The 17,122-nt window shown below is 40.0% G+C and overlaps 1 non-coding gene across 1 annotated transcript; it reads left to right on the forward strand.

The window, feature by feature from the left end:
• The first annotated feature begins 1,798 nt into the window (after positions 1–1,798).
• LOC129019205 (small nucleolar RNA SNORA48) lies at positions 1,799–1,932 on the forward strand. Its single transcript, XR_008495550.1, has one exon. It is a non-coding gene; the product is annotated as a small nucleolar RNA SNORA48 (small nucleolar RNA).
• The last annotated feature ends 15,190 nt before the right edge of the window (positions 1,933–17,122 follow it).

Below are 17,122 nucleotides of genomic sequence, written 5' to 3' on the forward strand. Positions count from 1 at the left end.
CCAGCTCTGCAAGTACAATCTGATGACCCTCTATCTTTCTGCTTGTAATCTTAAGGTTTCTGCCAATTTACCTAACAAATCATCTGTACATTCACCCCGAGAAAGCGCATTCTGGTTCTATGGGCTTTAGGGAGGAAAGGACATTCTGAGGCAAGGGCTAAGTGCCAGATTCCTTCCAGCAGTCAGCATGAGGCCGTGGGCCCAGTTCTGCTGGTGTTTTCTCATTCCTGGGGAGGAGAAGAGAGGACGGGTGGCAGATTGTGATCTACAGAGCCCAGGAGCTAGGTAGTGTGATGCAACTGGAGGCAAATAGGTGACAAATGAAAGAACTATCCTGGAACCACAGCTTTTACCTATTATGATCTAAAATCTTAAATGTTGAAAGCCAGAGAAAAATAACCTGGAATAAAGGTCCTTTGGGTTTGGTCACTGCTTAAATCCCCATCTTTATCTTCTGTGTGCATTCCCAAGGGAACCCTCTGTCTCAGCCACACTGAGCCAAACTTCATGAGCCACCCTCTCTCAAGCTTCTACCTCTACTCTGCTAGCCCCACTTCCTGGGGATGCTCTTTATTGCCTTCTCTGCATGCTTGACTTTTACTTGCATTGCAAGATTCAGTTTTCCAGAACAGCAAAGCCTTTTGTATATCTACTCTCCTATAAAAGAAACAAAAACACTACCAAGAACTGCCAAAATCAATTTTGTTGGAATTCTGGAAATTAACTAAAGACTTGCAACAATCTGAGGAGGGTTTATTCAAGAAAAACAGCAGAATCTCTTAAGAACAGGTTTTGGCATCTTTACTTGCCCTAATCCCATGCCCCTCTTGAAAACCAGCAGCCACTAGAGGAGACAGATCAGGGCTGGAGTTCCCCTAAAGCCCCATCCCTAGAGAACTGTCACTATTTGACCTGTCTAGCAAGTCACTGAAAAACTCAATTTTTCAAGACTTGCCTTTATTTCACCTGACTCTGAGTTCCATCTCTGTGAACAGTCCTACCTCTAGGTAATTTGTGGAAAACAATCAGCAACAATTGTTTAATATTGGAGATTCCTGTGGCAATGTTAGCAGTTAGGACTAACAAGGTGCTGACAAAAAGCTTAAAAGGATAATTACCCTGATCTGATTACTACACGTTATATACATATCAAAACATCACTATGTACCCCCATGAATATGTATAATTATTTTTCAATTAAAAAATTAAATTTAGGCTAGTAGTGATGGCTCATGCCTGAAATCCCCACACTTTGGGAGGCCAAGGCGGGCAGATCATGAGGTCAGGAGATCGAGACCATCCTGGCAAACACAGTGAAACCCCATCTCTACTAAAAATACAAAAAATTAGCCAGGTGTGGTGGTGGGCACCTGTAGTCCCAGCTACTTGGGACTACAAAAAAAAAAAAAAAAAGAAAAAACAAAAACAAAAGTTAGCTAGGCATGGCAGTGCATAGTGCATAGTGCATAGTGCATGCCTGTAATCCCAGCTACTCAGGAAGCTGAGGCAGGAGAATAGCTTCAATCCAGAAGGTGGAGGTTACAGTGAGCCAAGATTGCATCACTGCACTCCAGCCTGGACAAAAAGAGTGAGACTCCATCTAAGAAAAATGAAAAAAGAAAGTAACTAGGCAAACAAACAACAATACCTGCAACAACAAAACCTGGGGAAGGGTGAGGAATCTGATATCCATAGTTGCCACATTCTGTTATTTTAAATGCCCAGTTTTCAACAACAACAAAATGAAACAGACAAAAATTGGAATGTATGACTCATACACAGGTAGAAAAGCAGTCAATGCCTCTGACCTGGGTAGAGTGGCATCTGGCTGTGACATTCATCTCATATCAGCCAGGGACAAAGCAACCCCTTGTTTATCTCAGCTTGGCCTTTGGTCTGTGCCCATGCCTGGTTCATGCCTTGGACACATTGGGGGAACACAGTCAATACAAACTTTCCCTGAGGAAGCATAGACAACAGACTTACTAGACAAAGACTTTAAATTAGGTGTTATAAATAGGCTCAAAAACTAAAAGAAACTATGTTCAAATAATTAAAGACATGTATCAGAATGATGTTTCACCAAATAGACAATATCAACAAAGAGAAGAAAAGTATTTAAAAAGAACCAAGTAGAAATCCTGGAGTTGAAAATGAAAATAATCAAAATATGAAAAATTATCATCATATTCAAAGTAGATTTGAGCTCGTAAAAGAAAGAATCAGTGAACTTTAAGACAAGTCAATTGAGATTACCTAGTTTGAAAAATAAAAGGAAAAAAGAATGAAGGAAAATAAACAGTCTCGGATACCTATAGGACATCATCAAGTATACCAATACAGGTAAAATGGAAGTCACAGAAGGAGAGGAGAGACAAAAGGAGAAGAAAGAATATTTAAAGAAATAAACTGAAAACTACACAAATTTGATTTAAAAAATCAATCTACACACTCAAGAATCTTAATGAATTCCAGCTGGGCACAGTGGCTCACGCCTGTAATCCCAGCACTTTGGGAGGCCGAGGCAGGAGGATCACCTGAGGTCAAGAGTTCAAGACCAGCCTGGCCAACATGGTGAAACCCCATCTCTACTAAAAATACAAAAATTAGCCAGGTGTGGTGGTGAGTGCTTGTAATTCCAGCTACTTGGGAGGCTGAAGCAGGAGAATTGCTTGAATCTGGGAGACAGGGGTTGCAGTGAGCCAAAATCATATCATTCACTCCAGCCTGGGTGACAGAGCAAGACTCCATCTCAAAAAAAAAAAAAAAAAAAAAAGAATCTTAAAGAATTCCAAATAGAATAAATCCAAAGATATCTGCCTGTAAACACATCATAATCAAGCTCAAGCTCTCAGAAGCCATAAATAGCACACCAATGCTCATATATCAGCACTCTTCACAATAGCCAAAAGGTGTAAATTTCTCAAATGTCCATTGGCAGATGAATAGACAAACAAAATGTGGTATACCCATATCATGGAATATTATTTAGCTATGAAAGGAAGAAAATTCCTACACATACTACAGCGAAAATGAATCTTGAAGATATTTTCCATAATGAAATAAGCCAGGCACAAAAGGACAGATGTTGTATAATTCCACTTATATGAGGCACCTAAAACAGCCAAATGTATAGAGACAAAGAGTAGAATTGAGGTTTCCAGGCATTGGGAAGATGGGAGATTTGGGAGTAATTGTTTAATAGGTGCTGAATTTTAGTTTGGGAGGATGAAAAATTTCTGGAGATGGATTGTTGTGTTAGTCCATTTTGCATTACTGTAAAGGAATGCCTGAGACTGGGTAATTTATAAACAAAAGAGGTGTATTTGTCTCACAGGTCTGTAGGCTGTACAAGTATGGAACCTGCATCTGCTCAACTTCTAGTGAGGCCTCAGGAAACTTTTACACATGGCAGAAGGGAAGGGGAGCCGGCATGTCACACGGCAAGAAAGGGAGCCAGAGAGAGGAAGAGAGGTGCCAGTCTCCTTTAAACGATTATCTCTTGCATGAACTACAGAACTCACTTATTACTATGTGGAGGGCACCAAGCCATTCATGAAGGATCCACCCCTATGACCCAAATACCTCCCACCAGATCCTACCTCCAACAAGGGAAATTACATCATTTCAACATGAGATTTGGAGAGGATGAATATGCAAATCACATCAGATGGTAGTGATGACTGAACAACCCTGTGAATTTACTTAATTTGAAATACATGTGTGCTTAATGTGAATGCCACACAATTGTACACTTAAAATGGTTAAATGATAAGTTTTATGTTATGTATATTTTACCAGAAACAAAAACAAAGACAAAGAATGAATCTTAAATGCAGCCAGAGAGGAGTTATTCGCCACATGAAAGTTTATAAGTGACTTCTTATAAGAAACCATAGAAACCATAGATACCAAAAAGCAATGGGATTATATATATAAGTACTGGGAAAAACTGTCAACTAAAAATTCCATATTCAGCAAAACTATATTTTAAACAAAAATGAGAAATTAAGACATGCCCAAAAAGACAAAAATGAGAGAATTTGTTCACTAGTAGGTGTGTTCTACTAAAATACTTAAAAGGAATACTTAAAAGAATACTTAAAAGGAATTCTTTTGATTGGAATCAAAGGGCACTAGAGAGAAACTGAAGTCTACATAAAGAAATAAAAAGCACTGGTACAGATAAACACATAGGTAATTGTAAAAGACAGTATAAATATAGTTTTTGTAACTCTTTTTACTCCTATCTAATTTAAAAGATAACTGTATAAAGCAATAATTTTAAAACTGTGTGAATGTGCTTATAAGGTACAAGGATATAATTTGTTTGAAATCATAATGAGAAGTAAGGAGAAAGATAGTGGAGCTATATTGGAGCAAATTTTGGATACTATTGAAATTAAATTGGTATTAATCTGAGCTAGATAGTAGCAAGTTATAATGTTAACTGTAATCCTCAGAGCAACCACTAAGAAAATAATTCAAAAGCATATAGGAAAAGAAGCAATAAGGGAATAAAGATGCTATACTAGAAAATATCTATTTAATTTAAAGAAGTCCATAGTAGAAGAACAAAAAGACATAAGATATACAGAAAGCTAGCCCAATGGTAGGCATAAATCCTATTTTATAATAATTACATTAAATGTAAATGAAATAAGTATTCCAATCAAAAGACAGAGGTTGGCAAAATGGAAATAAAAAACACCTGATACAACTATATGCTGTCTACAAGAGATATGCTTTAGATTAAAATCACAAACAGGTTGGAAGTAAAAGGCTAGAAAATATATGCCATAAATCAGCACTAAAAGGAGAGCTGGAGTGGAGCTAATATCAGACAAAACATACTTTAAGACAACAAGTTTTACTAGAGAAAAAGGAGGAGGTTTTAAAATAATGAGTCAATTCATCAGGAATATGTAACATTTATAAACATGCACACACCTAACAAGGGAGCCCCCAAAACAGATGAAGCAAAAACTGAAAGAATTGAAGGGAGAAATAGATGATTCAACATTAATACTCCAAAACTCTAATATTTCATTTTCAATACTCAATAGAATGATTAGGGATAAGATCAACAAGGAAATAGAAGACTTGAAAACAGTATAAATCAACTAGCCTAAGCAGACATTTGTGGAACACTCCACCCAACTATAGTAAAATTCACATTTTTGTCAAGTGAAACATTCTCAAGGGTAGACAATATGGTAGGCTGTTCAACCAGTCTCAATAAATTTAAAATATTGAAATAATAAAGTATGTTTTCTAATTGCAGTGGAATGAAATTAGGTCTTTTAATGGAAGGAAATTTAGAAAATTTATTAATATGTGGAAATTAAATAACAAAATGCTAATAATAATAGGTCAAAGAAGAAATCATAAGGGAAATGAGAAAATACTTTGAGATGGATGAACTTGAAAACAGCATACCAACGTTTATGGAATGCAGTGAAAACCGTGCTAAGAGGTAGATTTATAGCTGTAAAGGACTATATTAAAAAAGAGGAGAGCTTTCAAATCTTTAAGTGAAACTTCTACCTTAAAAACGAGAAAAAGAAGAGAAAACTAAACCCAAAGCAAGCGGAAAGGAGGGAAACATAAAGATTAGAGTGGAGATGAATGAGATTGAGACTAGAAAAACAATAAAATGAAGCCAAAAGTTGATTCTTTGGAAAACTTAACAAAATTGACAAACTTTTAGCTAGAGTAACAGAAAATGAGAGAGAAGACTCAAATTACTAAAAGCAGGAGTGAAAGAGGGGATGTTACTACCAACCTTACAGAAATAAAAAACGGGTATAGGCCGGGCGCAGTGGCTCACGCCTGTAATCCCAGCACTTTGGGAGGCCGAGGCGGGCGGATCACAAGGTCAGGAGATCGAGACCATCCTGGCTAACAAGGTGAAACCCCGTCTCTACCAAAACTACAAAAAAATTAGCCGGGCGTGGTGGCGGGCGCCTCTAGTCCCAGCTACTCGGGAGGCTGAGGCAGGAGAATGGTGTGAACCCGGGAGGCGGAGCTTGCAGTGAGCCGAGATAGCGGCGCTGCACTCCAGCCTGGGCGACAGAGCGAGACTCTGTCTCAAAAAAAAAAAAAAAGGCTATAAGGGAATACCATGAGCAAGAGTATACCAATAAATTAAACAACCAATATGACATGGAAAAATTCCTCTAAAGACAAAATCTACCGAAACTGACCCAAGAAGAAACACATCTGAATATACCTATAACAAGAAAAAAGATTAAATTAGTAATGAAAAATCGTCCATAAAGAAAATGCCAGGCCAGATGTCTTCATTGTTGAATTTTATCAAATGTTTAAAGAAGAATGAACACCAATCCTTAACAAACTTTTCCAAAAAATAGGAGTGAAACTTCTCAATTCATGACAGGATCCCGGTTTTAACCCTGATATTCAGACACATACATAGCAAAGGAAACTGTAGACAATATAGCTTATGAAAATAGATGCAAAAATCCTTAACAAAATACTAGCAAGTTTAATATAGCAATATATAAAAAGGATTATGCAACATCACCAAGTGGGATTTATTCTAGTAATACAGGTTGGTTCAAAATACAAAATTAATCAGTGTAATGCATCATATTAATAGAATAAAAGACAAAAAACACATGATCATCTCAATGGATGTAAAAGCACTTTTAAAAATCCAACAGCCTTTCACATTAAAAGCATTAACCAATTGAGAATAAAAGTAAAATTCCTCAACTTGATAAAACGCACAGCTAACATCGTAATTATGAAAGAACAAATGCTGTCCCCCATCCCAAGATTAGGAACAAGATAGGAATGTCCGCTCTCACCCCTTCTATTCAACATTGTACTTAAGTTTAACCAGGGAGAGAAGATGAGAAAGAGAAATAAGCCTCAAGATTGGAAAATTATCTCTATTCACAGATGACGTGAACTTGTATATTGAAAATCCTAAAGAAGTCCACGAGAAAATCTATTAGAACCAATAAAATATATTCAGCAAGGCTACAGGATACAAACTCAGTACACAAAATTTAACTGTATTTCTATATACTAGCAAAAAGCAAATCAAAAGTGAAATTAAGAAATCAATTCCATTTACCATAGCATCAAAAGGAATACATTTAACTAACAAAGTGCAAGACTTGAATACTGAAAACGGTAAGACATAATTTGAAGACATTTAACAATACCGAAATAAATGGAAAGAAATCCCATGTTTATGAATTGGTAGGCTTAATATTGATAAGATGTCAATAATCTCCCAAATGACCTACAAATTTAATGCAATCCCAACCAAAATTCCAATTGCCTTCTTGAAGAAATAGACAAGATGGTCCTAAAATTCATGTGGAAGTCCACAGAACCCAGAATAACCAAAACAATCTCAAAAAGAACTGCAAAATCAGAGGACTCATACTTCTCAATTTCAAACTTACTGTAAAGTTACAGTAATCGAGATATGAGATATTGGCACAAAGATAGACGTATAGATAATTGCAACACAATTGAGGGTCCAGAAATAAACCCACATATTTATGGTAAATTGATTTTCAAGAAAGCTCAAAAAATACAAAAGAATTAAGTTGTACCACTATCTGCATCTCACACCATACACAAAAATTAACCTGAAATGCATAATAGACTTAAATGTAAGGCCTAAAACTGTAAAACCTTTAAAAGTAAACATAGGCATAAATCTTTGCAACTGTGGACTAGTCAATAGTTTCTTAGCTATCACACCAAAAGCATACCCAATAGAAGAAAAAAAAATAGATCAACGGAACATCACTAAAATAAAAATTTTTGGCTTCAAATGACACCATCAAGAAAATGAAAAGACAACCCGAAGAATGTGACAAAATATCTCCAAATCATGTATCTAATAAGGGACTTGTGTATATAAAAAAACTGTCACACTCAAACATGAAAATAACAGATAATCGGCCGGGCGCAGTGGCTCACGCCTGTAATCCCAGCAATTTGGGAGGCCGAGGCAGGTGGATCACGAGGTCAGGAGATCGAGACCATCCTGGCTAACACGGTGAAACCCCATCTCTACTAAAAATATAAAAAATTAGCTGGGCGTGGTGGCAGGCGCCTGTAGTCCCAGCTACTCGCGAGGCTGAGGCAGGAGAATGGCATGAACCCGGGAGGCGGAGCTTGCAGTGAGTCAAGATCGCACCCCTGCACTCCAGCTTGGGGGACAGAGCGAGACTCCATCTCAAAAAAAAAAAAAAAAATACAGATAATTGAATTAAAAATGGGCAAAGGATTTGAACAGACATTTCTCCAAAGAAGATATAAAATGGCTAACAAGCACAGGAAAAGAAAAGATGCTCAATACCATGAATCATTAGGGAAATGCAAATCAAAAACACAGTGAGATACCATTTCAGACCCACTAGAATTGCTAGAATAAAAAAAGATAGAGTATAGCAAGTATGAAATGTCTACAATAGGTAAAGACATAGAAACAGACACAGATCAGTGAGTGGTATGGGGTGTGCAGAATGAGGAGTGACAGCTAGTGCCTACGCATTTTAGGAGGGGGTGATAAAATTGTTTTGGGACTAGATAGTGGTAATGATTATGCTAAAATGACTGTGTCAGACACTTAAAAATTGTTGACTTTGGCCAGGTGCAGTGGCTCACGCTTGTAATCCCAGTACTTTGGGAGGCCGAGGTGGGCAGATCACCTGAGGTCAGGAGTTCAAGACCAGCCTGGCCAACATGGTGAAACCCCGTCTCTACTAAAAATACAAAAATGAGTCGGGCATGGTGGCAGGTGCCTGTAATCCCAGCTACTCGGGAGGCTGAGGCGGGAGAATCACTTGAACCCAGGAGGTGGAAGTTGCAGTGAGCCGAGAATATGCCATTGCACTTCAGCCTGGGCGACAGAGCAACACTCTGTCTCAAAAAAAAAAAAAAGTTGATTTTTTGATATGTCAATTACAGCACAATAAACCTGTTATATATACTTTAAAAAAATAGGAGATCCAATAAAATGCTCATCTTCTAATTCTCTTTTTCGCTTTCCCCAGGCTTAACACACAATTCCCGCCCCTAGCATAATGTGCTTCTCCATCTCACTTGTTCTAATGGATTGTAATTGTTAAGCCACTTCTCTACCTTTATTTCTGAGTCACCAGCCCCTTATACAGTGACTAGCATAGCATAGTGAAGAGTAATTTTGGAAGACATGAATGGCTTTTATATTATTTATTTTTTATTATTAAAAACACTTTTATTTTAGATTCAGGGGGCACATGTACAGATTTGTTACATAGGCATATTGTGTGATGCTGAGATTTGAGGTACGATTGATCCTGTCACCCAGGTACTGAGCATAGTATCCAATAGTTAGCTTTTCTCCCTTGCCTGCCCTCACAGTAGTCCCTAGTGTTTATCGTTCCTGTCTTTATGACCATGAGTGCCCAGTGTTCAGTTTCCACATATAAGTGAGAACATGCAGTATTGGGTTTTCTGTTCCTGAGTTAATTCGCTTAGGACAGTGGCCTCCACCTGCATCCACGTTGCTGCAAGAGATGTGATTTCATTCATTTTTATGGCTGTGTGGTAGTCCATGGTGTATATGTAGCACATTTTCTTTATCCAACCCACCATTGATGGGCACCTAGATTGATTCCATATCTTTGCTATTATGAATAGTGCTGCAATGAACATATGAATGCATGTGTCTTCTTGGTAGAACATTTTATTTTCTTTTGAATATAAACCCAATAAAGAGATTGCTGGGTTGAATGGTGGTTCTGTTCTAAGTTCTTTGAGAAATCTCCAAGCTACTTTCCACTTGGAGCTTTCCAAGTGGCTGAACTAATTTACATTCCCACCAATAGTGTATAAGTGTTTCTTTTTTTTGTGCTACCTCACCAACATCACTTGTTTTTTGATTTTTTAACAGTAAGTATTCTGACTGGTGTGGGATGGTATCTCATTTTGGTTTTGATTTGCATTTCTCTGATGATTAGTGATGTTGAGTATTTCTTCATGTTTGTTGGCTACGTCTGTGCTTTCTTTCAAGTGTTTATTTATGTCTTTTGGCCATTTTTAATGGGGTTGTTTTTTGCTCAGCCTGCTAACAAAACCTGGCAAAGACACCACAAAAAAATAAAACTACAGGACAATATCCCTGATGAACATAGACGCAAAAATCTTCAACGAAATATTGGCAAACCAAATCCAGTGGCACATCAAACAATTAATTCACCATGATCAAGTAGGCTTCATTCCTGGGATCCAAGGTTGGTTCAATGTATACGAATCAATAAATGTGATTCATCACATAAACAGAATTACAAACAAAAACCATATGATTATCTTAATAGACATGGAAAAGTTTTGATAAAATTCAACATCCCTTCATGATAAAAACCCTCAAGAAACTAGGCATCAAAGGAACATACCTCAAAATAATAAGAGCCATCCTTGACAAACACATAGTCAACATCATACTAAATGGGCAAAAACTGGAGCCATTCCCTTTAAGAACTGGAACAAGACAAGGTTGCCCACTCTCACCAGTCCTATTTAACAAAGTACTAGAAGTCCTAGCCAGAGCAATTAGGCAAGAGAAAGAAGTAAAAGGCATTTAAACAGGAAAAAAAAGTCAAACTGTATCTTTGCTGACGATATGATTCTATACCTAGAAAACTCTGAAGAAACCACCAAAAGACTCTTGGAAATAATAAATAACATCAGTAAAGTTTCAGAATACAAAATCAATGTACAAAAATCAGTAGCATTTCTACCAATAATGTTCAAGCAAAGCGCCAAATCAAGAATGCGGTCCCATTTACAATAGCCATAAAAAAATAAAATACTGGCCGGGCGTGGTGGCTCATGCCTGTAATCCCAGCACTTTGGGAGGCCAAGGCGGGTGGATCACAGGTCAGGAGATCGAGACCATCCTGGCTAACACAGTGAAACCCCATCTCTACTAAACATACAAAAAGAAATTAGCCAGGCATGGTGGAGGGTGCCTGAAGTCCCAGCTACTGGGGAGGCTGAGGCAGGAGAATGGCATGAACCCAGGAGGCGGAGCTTGCAGTGAGCCAAGATTGTGCCACTGCATTCCAGCCTGGGAGACAGAGGGAGATTCTGTCTCAAAAAAATAAATAAATAAAAAATAATAAAAATAAAATAAAATAAAATACTGGCTGGACGTGGTGGCTCACACCTGCAACCCCAGCACTTTGGGAGGCCGAGGCAGGTGGATAACGAGGTCAGGAGATTGAGACCATTCTAGCTAACACGGTGAAACCCCGTCTCTACTAAAAATACAAAAAACTAGCCGGGCGTGGTGGCGGGCGCCTGTAGGCCCAGCTACTTGGGAGGCTGAGGCAGGAGAATGGGGTGAACCTAGGAGGCAGAGCTTGCAGTGAGCCGAGATCGCGCCACTGCACTCCAGCCTAGGTGACAGAGCAAGACTCTGTCTCAAAAAATAAAATAAAATAAAATAATAAAAATTAAAATAAAATACCTAGGAATACATCTAACCAAGGAGATGGAAGATCTCTACAAGGAGAACTAACAAACACTGCTGAAAGAAATCACAGATGACACAGACAAAGGAAATACATCCCATGCTCAAGGATTATAAGAGTCAATATTGTGAAAATGACCATACTGCCCAAAGCAATCTACAGATTCACCATTGTTCCTATCAAACTATCAACATCCTTTCTCACAAACTTAGAAACAATGATTCTTTGGACTACTTAATGCTCAGATTGTTTTTGGAATGAGCTGACCAGTGTGGTCACCATCTAGGAGAACTCAGGAAGCCCTTGCAGCCTCTGTGAGCAGAAGTCTGACGATAATGCCCACTCTGGTTGTCTAGCTCCTCCCCACCCCCACAGCAAACTCGGGGTTCTGGGGCCATGGGCTTGGGTAGGGATTTGGGGTCTGGGCTGATGGAAGGAGCAGGGTGAGCAGTGCCAAGACAAGCACTAGGGTATGGGATGGAGATCCCAGACTAGAGCAGAGGGTTTGAGCAGAGGGCAGGAAGCAAAACTTGCAGAGAATTCCTGAGCAGCTGAGTGCCAGCTGGGGGGTCTAAAATATCCACTGGGTTCCTGGGGACAAGGGAAAAACAGTCACAGGTTCTGAGCTGGCTGAGTTATGGGTGTCTTAAGGACAGCCAGAGCCCTCATGTGTGAGAAGGGTGAGAGGTGTCTTTAAGAAATGGCCCCCTACACCTGTAAGAATACGGGTAGAGTGGAAAGAAAATAGCATTTTGTTGGCCCTTGGAGGCCACAGGGCAATGGATGGGAAGCAGTAGAGGCAAGAGATGCAGATATGAGCATGATTGCAATTCCCTGAAGGATGACATAAGGATGCTCACCATGTGCCTGGTATGGTGTTAGGCATGATTCAAGGATTCCTCATTTAATTCCCAAAACAACCCTATAGGACAGGTGCAATTATGTCACCATTAGAGATGAGAAAACTGAAGCTGAGGAAGTGGAAGTTAGTTACCCTGGTTCTCTCAACTAGGAGGTGCAGAGCTGGGACATACAGACCGAGTGCTACTCAGAGAGAAGACTCTGCTGGGGGCCTGCAACCAAGAGGTCTTGGCAGCTCTCCTTCACCCTGGCTTGAGAGTAACAGGAGGAAGATGCACTTGAAACAACGGCAGCACCAGGCATATCTCTGGGTCCTTGCTCGATTAGATTTTTAAGTCTCTGTCTTGTACTTGCCAGCTGCAAGCTCTGGATTTGGGAGGAGTCGAGAGGAGACAGGCTTAAGAGGGAAGGGCAGCAAATCCAGGTATTGTTTCACTGAGATTAAGGACAGAGAACAATAGCCAGTAAATCTGTTTTGAACACTCGAAGTGCTTGCCCATCCAGAAAGACTGAGCTTTGAAATCTAAAACAAGTAGAATCAAATGTCTTTTATAGCCAAACTGGAGAAAATTAATCAATTTATAATATAATATATACCGAGGCACCTGCAGCCTAAAGGAAAGGAAACAAATCCAGGGATAAATTAGACCTTAAATCTCTCATGATTCTGACAGATGTATATTTTTGAAAAGGAATGCTATGGGTGTGTGTTTTGCTGGGAGAAACTAGGCCTGTTCAAAGCTGTTTTGGGGTGTTGTGGGTTGGGGGGTGGCAGCTTCCCCGTGCTCTTGTGTGCATTTCCCCAAAGCTACCACGGACATTGTGTCAGGGGCTGGGGCAGATCTGTGGTGCCTAAGTGATTTCTTTATAATCTTTCCAAAAGCACGTATCAGTGTTCATATTATCAAACTAAAAGCATGTAATCCATTCTATACTGATATTTATATTAAAAGCCTCACAATATGAAGACTAATGTGGATGAGATATGTAATTTGATGATTAAATGATACAGATTTCACAGTGGAGAATTTATTTTCAGATTCTAATTAGAGCCAATCTGAGCCCTGTGGATTCTTGTTAACTCACATGGATTATCTTGTACTTTATAATCTTTTTTTTTTTTAACGGAGTTTTGCTCTTGTCGCTCAGGCTGGAGTGCAATGGTGCAATCTCAGCTCACTGCAACCTCTGTCTTCTGGGTTCAAGCAATTCTCCTGCCTCAGCCACCGGAGTAGTTGGGATTACAGACATGTACCACCACGCCCGACTCATTTTTGTGTTTTTAGTAGAGACGGGGTTTCACCATGTTGGGCAGGCTGGTCTCGAAATCCTGACCTCAAATGATCCGCCAGCCTTTGCCTCCCATGGTGCTAGGATTACAGGCTTCAGCCACCGTGCCCAGCCAGGACATTATAATATTAATAAAACTCTTTTTCCTGTGTCATTTCTGGAGAAGCCAGGGAACCTAAGTGGGTGACTGGATTGAATGACTTTCCCCTGGGAGTTCCCAGTCTCTGGGGCCCGAGAACAGGTCTGTGGCTGATGCACACAGCATGGGAACCCTCACCAAAGTCACCAAAGATCACAGGATTCTAGGGAAAGGACTCAGGCTTCCAATGGTGGCTGAACAGATGTCCCTGAGTCCCCTTACCACCCCATCATCCCAGGAATCTATTTTCTTGAAGAGGTTACTTTGTGCACAGGTAGGGGAGAGTCAGGACTTGCTGTTTCTGCCAAAAGAGAGGATCCTTTCTCGGTGCTAAAAATGTGCAGTGATCAGAATTGCTGTTGACTTAGGTCATCTTCATCCCAGTAACAGGGTGGCTATGGAACACTTTTTTTCAAGGTGTTAGATCAAATACTCTTGTGCCAAAACAAACCAGTGTCTCAGCTAATTGAGCATGCAGATGTCACCAATTCACCAGAGTCGTTAGTACGCACCAGCTCAGGACCTCTGAGGCCCCTGCTTACATAGACGGGAGAAGTGTCTGAGAACCAGCAATGGGTCTCTCCCCATCCAAGGTCACCTACAGGCAGCCTCAAGTCCTGAGGAGGGGGCCTCTCACATTCCACTGAAGAAAGAAGCTCCAGCACAAAGCACCCAGGATGGAACCAGAAATTGGAAAGCTGACAGCCCCACCCCACGTAATCCAACCTCCCCACCTCTCCCTGACCCCATCCTGGGGTGTAAATAAATGGTTGAGAAAACACATTTTCTCCTGAAGTTTGTCTAATTTCCTATTTCTAGAGACTGGGAGAGCACATGCATTGTTCTCTGCTGAAGACAGTTTTCATATAAATAAGGGATTCACTGTGACTCCTTTCACTGAAGTTAAAATCCCATTTAAAAGTAAATTGAGTTCCTGAAATATATGTATTGGCAGCAGGGGCTACCACAGCTGGTATTACATTTTACATTTAACATAGTGCTGTTTGCTTTGACAGATTCCAGACTTTTTCCTACATAAATCAATAGAGTGATGTTTGAAGAGCTCAAATCTATCTTTCATTCTTTCCCCTACTCCAACCCTGTATTCTGAAACCCATAAAGAAGTAACTTTCTAGCAGGTGTCATTTGGTTGGAGAGTATTATTTACAGCATTAGACTGACTGCAACACCGTCTGTAACTGTAAACTCACACAGGAAATGCTAGGAGGAAGAGCCAGGATTTTGCTTCTGAAAGGAAGCATTCTAATGCATTTTTTAATGGTATGTGTGTATACGTATGTGCAAGCATGTACGTGTGTGCACATATGTGTAGGTGTGTGCATGGGAGCATTTGCGGGGGTGTGTGTTCATTAGGTACATGTGCATGCACATGTGTGCGCACTTGGGTGTGCAAAAGTGTATGTGTCCATGTGTATGTATGTGTGTGCATGTATATGCATTTAGGTGTGTGTAATCATATGTAATTTTTTCATGACTCCTGTGACCTGACCATGGTGGACATAAGTATTCTAGGGAGCAGCCAGCTGAGGCAAGAGCCATCAGGATCAGGCTTAAGGGTCTGGAGGAGGCAGGGGATGAACAGTGGTGGGAATCTAGAAAGTTCCCAGATGGTGTGACTTCTGCCTTTCAGGAAAAGAAGCCATGCCCCTACCTTCTCTCACCCTCAAGAAGTCAGGGTGCCGACCAGATAATCACATTCTAGGTGGGAGAGCTGGTCTCCTCTTCCAGAGGATGGAGCTTGGAGCTCTACGCAAGCTTGTGCTGAGAAACGGGAGTCTCTCACCGGCCACATTATTTTTAATATAACGGGAAGGTGAATCTTTGACTAGAATCTTTTTTTTAAGACTAAGGCTCCATAATTTTTTGCGCCAGTGGAATGACGTGACTTGCAGCCTTATGTTCTACAATTGGCTGATAGATTTAAAACAATGGGTAAGTAAAGAACCCGCTAGGACCTTTGACTATTTAACATTTTAAATGAAGCCAGAGTTGCTGAGTCATGATGGTGCTCCCTGATGTCTGTAAGTGAAAGCAAGGGTAGGAAGGGAAGAGAGCAGATTATTTCGAGCTAGGAGCTGACCCAGTTGTTCATGTCTGTGTAGCCCAAAGAATGAAGCAAGTACAGAGCTGTTGCAGCAATTCTGATATTTCAGGAGATCTTCATTGTTCTCCTCCCCAGCTTGTCTTTGAAGAGAATGTTTTTTCTTTTGTTTTAGTCTGAAACCTGATTATAAAAATTCACAGAATATTTCATCTCTTTCTGTAATGGTTAATTTTTTGTGTCAACTTGACTGGGTTAAGGGATGCTCAGATCGCTGGTAACACATTGTTTCAGGGTGTGTCTGTGAGGGTGTTTCTGGAAGAGATGAGGATTTGAATCAGTGGACTGAGTAAAGCAGATCCGCCCTCACCAGTGTGAATGGGCCTCATCCAATCCATGCAGGACCCAGATCAAATAAAAAGATGAAGGGCGATTTGTGCTCTCTCTTCTTGAGCAGAGTCAGCCCTCTTCTCCTGTCCTCAGACATTGGGGCTCCTGATTCTCAGGGCCTTCAGACTCTGGGACTTACACCAGTGCCTGACCCTAATCCCTGTTCTTGGGCCTTTGGCCTAACTGAATCACACCATCAGCCTTCCTGGCTCACCAGCTTCCAGATGACATATTGTCACTTCTCATATTCTCATATTGGGACTTCTCAGTCTTCATAATCATGTGAGCAAATTTCCACAATAAATCTCCTTTTATCTATCTATCTATCTATTACTATCTATCTATCTATCTATTACTATCTATCTGTCTATCTATCTATCTATCTATCTACCTACCTACCTATCCGTCCATCCGTCCATCCATCTATCCTACTGGTTCTGGTTTTTGGAGAACACTAACACACTTTCCTTGGCTCTGTGGTCTAGATTTTCACATACTTTATTCTTTTTAATAAATGATATTCATTAGAAAGAGAATCATTTGTGATTTAAGTTTGAGAAAAGAAAAACAGCTCTGGGCAGTCTGAGCTCTGTGACGTTTGCAGGCCCAGAGAGAAATGAGTGTGCGGCTACAGTCATGCCCATATCCAGGGGCAATTGTTTAAAGTCATTTTGTTCCCAACTAACTGCCTAGCCCATTATCTTCATGTTCCTGGAATTTGTGATACAAAGAACAATGTATTGCCCATCAATAGCTTACGCTATTTTAGTGAAATTTCTGGAAAACAACTCAGTAATTTCCTCCTCTTCTCCTTTGAAAATCCACTTGTAACTACCACTAATCAGAGTGTATATTCAGGGCAACTTGAAT

The sequence above is a fragment of the Pongo pygmaeus genome, chromosome 17, assembly GCF_028885625.2.
Source record: "Pongo pygmaeus isolate AG05252 chromosome 17, NHGRI_mPonPyg2-v2.0_pri, whole genome shotgun sequence".
Classification (NCBI taxonomy): Eukaryota; Metazoa; Chordata; class Mammalia; order Primates; family Hominidae; genus Pongo; species Pongo pygmaeus.